Source organism: Dryas octopetala, chromosome 8 (genome assembly GCF_963921425.1).
Source record: "Dryas octopetala chromosome 8, drDryOcto1.1, whole genome shotgun sequence".
In the NCBI taxonomy this organism is placed as follows: Eukaryota; Viridiplantae; Streptophyta; class Magnoliopsida; order Rosales; family Rosaceae; genus Dryas; species Dryas octopetala.
The window spans coordinates 907,902-916,003 of NC_141373.1; the positions used below are offsets into that span (position 1 = coordinate 907,902).

At 36.2% G+C, this 8,102-nt stretch overlaps 2 long non-coding RNA genes across 2 annotated transcripts; one reads left to right on the forward strand and one right to left on the reverse strand.

The window, feature by feature from the left end:
* Positions 1-134: 134 nt before the first annotated feature.
* LOC147275664 (uncharacterized) lies at positions 135-2,738 on the forward strand. Its single transcript, XR_015123986.1, has 3 exons — positions 135-353; positions 1,055-1,177; positions 2,163-2,738. It is a non-coding gene; the product is annotated as an uncharacterized LOC147275664 (long non-coding RNA).
* Positions 2,739-4,508: 1,770 nt separating this feature from the next.
* On the reverse strand, positions 4,509-7,996 carry LOC147275665 (uncharacterized). Its single transcript, XR_015123962.1, has 3 exons — positions 7,433-7,996; positions 6,669-6,782; positions 4,509-5,480 (listed from the first exon to the last, which is right to left on the reverse strand). It is a non-coding gene; the product is annotated as an uncharacterized LOC147275665 (long non-coding RNA).
* Positions 7,997-8,102: the final 106 nt, after the last annotated feature.

The following is an 8,102-nucleotide window of genomic DNA, read 5'->3' on the forward strand; positions in this document are numbered from 1 at the left end:
CCGTTCGATCTAGCACAAAGACTACGATTAAAAGGCCAGGTAAGAGTAGGAGAGAGGGGATCCGTAGAGAAGTCCCACCCTATGGTACTTGAATTCAGATTCCAACCACGCCTTCCATTTTTCCCAAAAACAAAACCCTAGCTCTGTAACACCACTCGTGCACCCTCTCCGCAAATTTTTCAACCTCAGCAAATCTCCGATCTAACCCTAACCCTAACATGGAGGCCAGTCTTCTATGCATTTGGTCGGCAATTCGTTCTTCGTCCTCGCACCGACCTCTCCTGTTTCTCTCTAGGGTTTCGATTTCGGTGGGAAGCGCCCCAGGCTAGACCTTCGCAAAAGCACCACTTCAGGTGAATGTCTGAATTTATGGCTCTTTGTATATTTCTTTTGCGATCATGATAATTGTGATTTTATCAATTAATAAAATACTTTTACCATGGTTGAGTGCAAACACGGCAATTTATCATTATTCAATATAATTATATGTAGTGCAAAGATATATTGTTCCTAAGGTAAATTAAGAGTTAGAAATGAATAGTAGTTATGCTGCCCTATAGAACACAATGGTCGGTAGAGTTATAATTTTATGTTTTGTGTTTGTTCATCAAGTAGATTGCATGCTTGATGCTGATTAATTGTGGTGCCACAGGACAATAACCAGAAAATGTTGTGCTAGGGTTCCAAGCTTAATTAGAACTTTTGTGTATCAAAAGCCAAATTGGGTCAGTGTCGTGTTTCAAGGGTGGCAAACTTGATATATCTAATTATATGACTATTATAAAATGACTCCATGTTTTGGGGATTGTAATTTGTAAGTATGGTGCTGGAAAGCAGGTGAACATACGATATCTTTTCATAAATCTGTACTAGTGTGAGCCATTTTCCATAGAGTTTTGGTGGTCTGTGTCTTATTGGAGTCTTCATTGATGTTGGCTACTTTTAAGAGCTATTCCTTTGCGCCCCCCCTTTGTCCATACCTGTTTTCAGCGATGCTTGATGATTTGCAATATTATGATAGGTAGTCTCATCTCTTCTATTGATGAATGTGCAGGTCTTAAATTTAACTGAGCTTGAACTCAACTGGGTTTTCTGGTGCATAATCTTGTTTCACATGTTATATTTTATGGATGAGTCTCCTTAAGCAGTGCGGCAGTTGCTTAATCTTGTTTCACAGGTTTCCTTTCCTGCCTCTATAATGCATTCATTCTTCATCCTTTTTTCTCTATGTTCGGTTGCAAGGCATCTTATTTTTGGGTGTAATCTGTTAGTCAAGAATCTTTGTTCTGTTTTTTTAGCGCATTCTCTAGTCAGTAATTGCCTGTAGAAAGTTAAACTTATCTTGGCATTGCATGACTTGGTGGATGCCCTTTTGGACTAATTTCATGTTTCTACTTTTTTTGTTTATCTACAGCATCTTTCATTTTTTCCATACCCGGATTTGTAAACTTTTTCTTAATTTCTGTAATTCTGTCAATGCATACAGTTTTTCTGCATAGCACATGGTCTCTCTCTCTCTCTCTCTCTTTCATTTGTTAGATCCTTTCATGTGCATACTAAGGGCTCGTTTGGCACTGCTTTTAAAATTGTCAAAAGCGCTTTCAAATTAGTAAAAGCACTTTTGATAGCGTTTGGCAAAAATAATTAGAAGTGCTTTTGAGTTATAAAAGCACTTCTAAGGGGTTTTTTGAGAAGCACCTGACAGGTGCTTTCTCAAGAAGCACTTTCAAGTGCTTTTGCATAAATAATTTAGAAGTTTTATAAAAATTTATATGTGCTTCTTAACATAAGCGCTTCTGATAAAAGCGCTACTAAATAAAAGTGCTTCTAAGAAGCAGTGCCAAACGGGCCCTAATTCTGTCAATGCATACAGTTTTTCTGCATAACACATGGTCTCTCTCTCTCCCCCTCTCTCTCTCTCTCTCTTTCATTTGTTAGATCCTTTCATGTGCATACTAATTCTGTCAATGCATACAGTTTTTCTGCATAGCACATGGTCTCTCTCTCTCTCTCTCTCTCTCTCTCTCTCTCTCTCTCTCTCTCTCTTGTTAGATCCTTTCATGTTCATACTGCTTATGTATTTGTTGTTTGCATTCATACTTATTTAGATGACTGCTTACACGAAGCCGCTAATTTCTTTTTGTTATGGGACTTCTCTGCAGTACTTGAGTTTTTTAGTTCAAGTGGAAGAATGCAAACTGGTAAGCCGATTGAAATTTCATGAATCTGTTGGGATATGACAAAAGAAAGAGTGGCAATCTGCTTATAGGAATGAATCTAATAAAATTAACTGAAAGCTAACAAAATTCAATTAAACATATAATCATAAAAGCAAAGGGAGGTATGTTTATTCAATCAAATAAATTTAGCCATGGATCGCGTAATTGATGCTGATCCGACCAATGGGATCTCTTAGACTGTTCTGGTATATCCAAGCAAATAAATTAAGCCATGTGTAGGTTATCTAGTGTTTGATTGAGGGATAAAATGGCTTTGTCAAATGAGAAATAGAAGTTCAGGGATACCCGATATTTTTCTTAAATGTATTAAGTCTTTCCACGCAATTAGTTACCTTACCTTTGACTTTATGAAATTCAAGTTTATTGGATTTAACTGGTGATATATCATTTTACCTTTTGATTTACATAATTAACTGGTAATATATGTTGGATGTTGTAAGCGAGGCCTTGTATGAGAAGTTCACTGTTAGACCAACTTTTGATTACTTAAGAATGCTACTTGAGTGAAGATGAGTCCTTTGGTAATCTTGGCTCCAGTTAATTTTTTGCAATCCCGTTGCTGCTGACTAGCTTCCAATTAGTATTCTCTTTTATGTATTTGGCAGACATATTAAAATAGCGACTGGCTACACAACCAAAAATTAATGGGGTCCCTTTGAGTTGAGCAATTAATGTATTTTTTCCCAATGAGGGAGTAAAAAAGCGGGAATAGTGTAGGATGGGTGTGTTTGAACACTTGGGGGTGTCAAATGGATTGGTAAATAATCTTTTTCTGTTACTATATAATAAATAAAAATATGCAGAAAAGGAAATTGGACCAAAAATCGACCTTAAAGAAGGAAAAGCATAGAGTATCGGCCTAAAATTAACTCTAAGCGGAAACTTAGTTAGAAATTGGCTTAACAAAGATAATGGGCGAAAATATTCGGCCCAAAAACCAAACTATGGCAGAATGGTTGCCCATGAAAAAAACTATTATTAACTATTGGTCCAACAGAAATACTGATCCATAATCGACCAGACAGAATTCTGTAAACTTTCCTTATTCGGTCGGACATTGTTTGAAACTTTCCTTATTTAGACCGACAATTTTGTTCACTTTCCATATTTGGACCGACAACAATGTAAACTTTCCATATTTAGACAGACAACATTATCCACTTTCAAGGCGATAGCATAATGCGCCGTCATTATGTTTGCAGATTACGCCGCCAATTTACTTGCACGCCGTCATTTTCTCATTCGGTTCGACTGTGTTTGAAACTTTCCTTATTTAGACCGACAATTTTGTTCACTCTCCATATTTGGACCGACAACAATGTAAACTTTCCATATTTGGACAGACAACATTGTCCACTTTCAAGGCGACAGCATAATGCGCCGTCATTATGTTTGCAGATTAAGCCGCCATTTTACTTGCACGCCGTCATTTTTGCTGCAATGTAAATATGCGCCGTCATTGGCGCCGCAATTTTAATTATGCGCCGTCATTTGTGCTGCAATAACAATATGCGCCGCCATTTTTGGTGCAAGATAAAGATGCGCCGAAAATTTTTTATTATGCGCTGCAATTTTACTTATCTGCCGTCATTTGCGCCGTCAATTTTCCAGTAATTTTCGTATTGCATCGCCATTTGTTTGCCGATAGTTTGTCTCACGGTGATGCAGTGACGGTTTAGCATTTACTTTATTCCCAAAAGTTTGGGACGGTTTCCTTATTGGGACAGATATTTACCAGTTCCAATATTGGGCCGAGTTTTATTCCACTTGTTGTACCTGTTTTGGGCCACTACCTTATTAGAGCAGAATTTTTTTCCAGTTTCTTTTCTGGACCTTTCACTTTTTGCACGCTATTCTTAATTTAGGCCGGCATTTTCTACCTGAATTTATTTAATTGGATAAAATAGGACAATCTATGAAAATTTACTATACAATATGCCTCAAGCAAACACTAGTTAAATTACAAAAGGATCAATATATTCAACCATTGAATTTTAGTTTTTAGTTAATTTTGAAATTTCATTACAATAGCCAATTCGTCACTCTCTTGCTTTGTCCCATCCAACGGATTCATGAAATTCTACTCGACTTACCATCTTGTGTTCTTCCATATGTGTTAATAAACTCAAGTACTGCAGAAGAGTATTTAAAAAAAAAATAGTGGTTTTATGCAAGCTGTAACTTATCTCCCGGACTGATAAAAATTGGCTACAAGATACAAGCACTGGTCATCTTTCTCAGGCAAAACTTCCAGTAATACAAATCCCCAAATTCACGTATATAGCGCAACATGTATAGGAAATACAGAAGACATGGGGATAACTATAAGTTCCAAGGGAAAACTAAATAAATAGCCGCAACCAAAAAATGTATATTTTAAGACCAAGTGTCAGAAAAATTGGCAACAATTTGGAATTACAAGTAGTCCAGTGTTCAATTTTGATTCCACGACATCAAACTACCTGTGAAACACTCACTATGAGCACTAAAAGGAAAATGCAAAAACACCCCTGATTTTGAAATGAGAAAAAGAATCGAGAATGACATGAACAGTGATGGAATTGCATTTCACTATGTCCAGTTAATATCTCGTTAATTCCCTAACTCAAAAAATTACACTCATGCCGATAAAATATATATATATATATAAATATATATTATACTAACAAAAAGAAAATGTCAAATTAGTTTTTAAGAAAAAGGACTTTTGACCTAAATAACTAGTTTTCTTTTTTAAGAAAAAATATTAAGGGAAATTGGAGGAGGCTCAAAAAAGTATCACAGTGCTCCATCCATTTTAAACCATAGTGTAAATGGTGAACAACCAAACTAATGCTCTGTCATTTGTGATACAGTTCGCTTATTAACTAAACTCGGATTTTCTGGGAATCCATTACGAGATCATGTTAAGTTAGTAATATTAGTTTCAATGGGAGTCAACACTATCTAGGATAAGTATACTTATACTGAAACTAAAATTAATAACTTAGCATGATCTCATAAAACAAGATTCCCAGAAAATAATTTGTTTGTTTCAAGTTTAGTTAAAAAGTGACCATCCCACAAAGGATAGAGCGCCCCATTAGCTTCTTTTTGTTGTTCACCATTTACTAATCCCACGAATTTGATTAGCTTCTTTTTGTTGTTCACCATTTACTAATCCCACGAATTTGATCAGCCTGCATGTAAGGCCAACATAGGTAAGCCGACAGTGGCTCAACTCGCTTACTTTCCATTTTCCTATAAACGGGAGAAACAGGAAAATCAAAATTCAGAATAAATAACATTTAATCAAACCAATAATGTATGAAACCTGAAAAGATCTTGAATGTTGTAGTGAACAAATAAAATTCATGCAGCAGCTTAAAAATTTATCGAGCTTTGAGAGAAAAGCTGCAGAAACAGGATTTAAATGAAAATGAGTACAGAAGGCAGAGATTGTAAGCCAAAAGGCGAGAATAAGGGAAAGGACACCAAAAATATTTATTCCAAACCTATCCAGTTACATTTATAGTCTACTCATTGGGTTTACGCTACACATGCGATTGAGCAGGAAAGAAAGAATTTCAAAGACAACATGTTAAATAACTGTTACATTCATCCCCATGTTATATTAAGCCATTAAAATGGTACAATGGAGATTCTGTCAAAGTTGTCATACTTATTTAAAAAGTAGTAGAATACTTAAATTTTAGAAAGGACATATTGTAAGGATATTTATCAGTGTAAGTGAAAGACAAAATTTACAAGTGATCAAAGGGTTGTTTAACAAAGGTTTCAGCCTCCAAACAATCATAAAATAAATATAAAAAAATCAAAATCTATGTATTGTTTACTGACTTATTCAGCTATATTACTACTAATACAAAAGATACAAAAGAAATTGACAAAAAATGGTCCACCCTAAAAAAAAACACTAATGAAGAGTCAACGATACTGTCAAATGTAAGCTATAAAATATACATGCAATCCAGAAGCGAAAAATAAACAATTCCCAGTAATGTAGGGATGTGCATTCGGAGCACTTCTTTCAACCTTGCCATTCAAAGGAGTGTCTGTACTCTGAATATTGGGTTGTGGGTTGTGGGTTGTGGAACCACAGATAAGTATAACTTAATTATTATGCCCTATCAGCCACACCACACCAGTGGCTGCATGGTTCATTTGTTATTCTTAATTTACCTAAGGAACAATATGTCTTTGTATTACAAAATTATATTGAATAAATACTATATTATTTGTGTTTGCACTAGATTATAGTAAAATATTTATAAGACGATTGAATTACATTATTCAGAATTCAGAAAGTGTAATGGTCCACATAAACGCATTTCCAACATAATGTATAATATGCTTCAGTAAGTTTCTTGCCTACATATGGAATGCTGGCATGCTAAATCATATTAATTCAAAGAAGAGTGTATGTACCTCAGGTAGATCTTTCACAGGTTCACGTTGCAAGTTTTGACCAGGCCTCATTTAAAAGAGGTTCCCGGCCTCTTTGGACACTTCACACTTTCCATTGCGAAGAGATCAACAGCTCTGTGTTTGACAAATACATATTAACGCATGAAAGCAGCAGATTCTGCCCTAAAGTCTGTTAACACAAGAAGCAGACTCTCACATAATGAAACCTACACAGAACTGTTACACACTTAATCAGGGATAACCAGCATTACTTACAGAGAGAGATAAAAGCAAATTAATCACTTTCAAAACTTCGGTCCCTTACAGTCCCATTATCCAATGACAATTGACATCAAAAAGACCATAGTCTACCCTTTGCTCCTTCAGAAGAAGGTTGCAAAAGATTATATATGCTTAAAAAATGAAGCGATAGAGACACAGCCACATTTTCTTCTCTCTTTTTTTTCATTTTTTTTTTCAGATAATGAAGCACAGCTACATTTTCAACAGTTTATGTGATGAAAATTATTTAACAACAGACTCAGTAACGTAATGCTCCCAATGGTAATTATGATTATTTTCCTAATATCATCTCCACCAAACCAATGAACAGCAACTGACTAACAGACATCAACCCTAAGCTCCCCCCTTTCTTAAAAGTAGAACTTATGCAAATTTATCTATCATACTTATTGACAGAGACGAAAATTGATTTGCTAATTCTACAAATTTAGTTGAGCTTCTCCAAACCGATCAATTAAAGAGCAACAAATTCAGATATTTACCTGGAGATCTTCGCTACGGCCCTTGCTTCTCATCATCGGAAGGTCTTTCTTTGAGCACGACCTTGCAAAGAGGAGCCCCTTGCTTCTCTTCTTTCTTGCTCACCCCGACCGTCTTCATTATGCGACCCAATCAAGGACCGAATTGGCGACCAAATGCATCAATGCTCAGACCTGTGGTTAGGGTTAGGGTTAGGGTTCGGATCTGAGATTTACTGAGGTTCAATAATTCGCGGAGAGAGAGAGAGAGAGAGAGAGAGAGAGGGCGAATCAGAGTTACAAAGCTAGGTTTTCGTTGTCGGGAAAATGGAAGGTGTGGTTGATCTGAGAGTAATTACGTTTTGGAGCGATTTTATGTTTGTCGGTGGATTGACGCTGCAAGCGGATGGAGGGATGGGTATAATTGTAAATTGGAACATGGGGGCTGACCGTCTGCTTCCTTGGGCCTTAATTTTGAAACCTGGTTTCATACTTGGGCCTTAGTTTGGGTGCGGGCCTGTATAGGTTTGAAGTTGTGCGATCAAGTTGCTCCATCAAGACTGGGCTGTAGATGTTCAGTGACTGGGCTTTTGTTCTCCATGTAACCCAAAAAAGAAAAAAACATGAGTTACTCTCTTCGACCCATAAAAAAAAAAAAAAAAAGACTTAGTTGCTCTATCATAAAACTCGACAT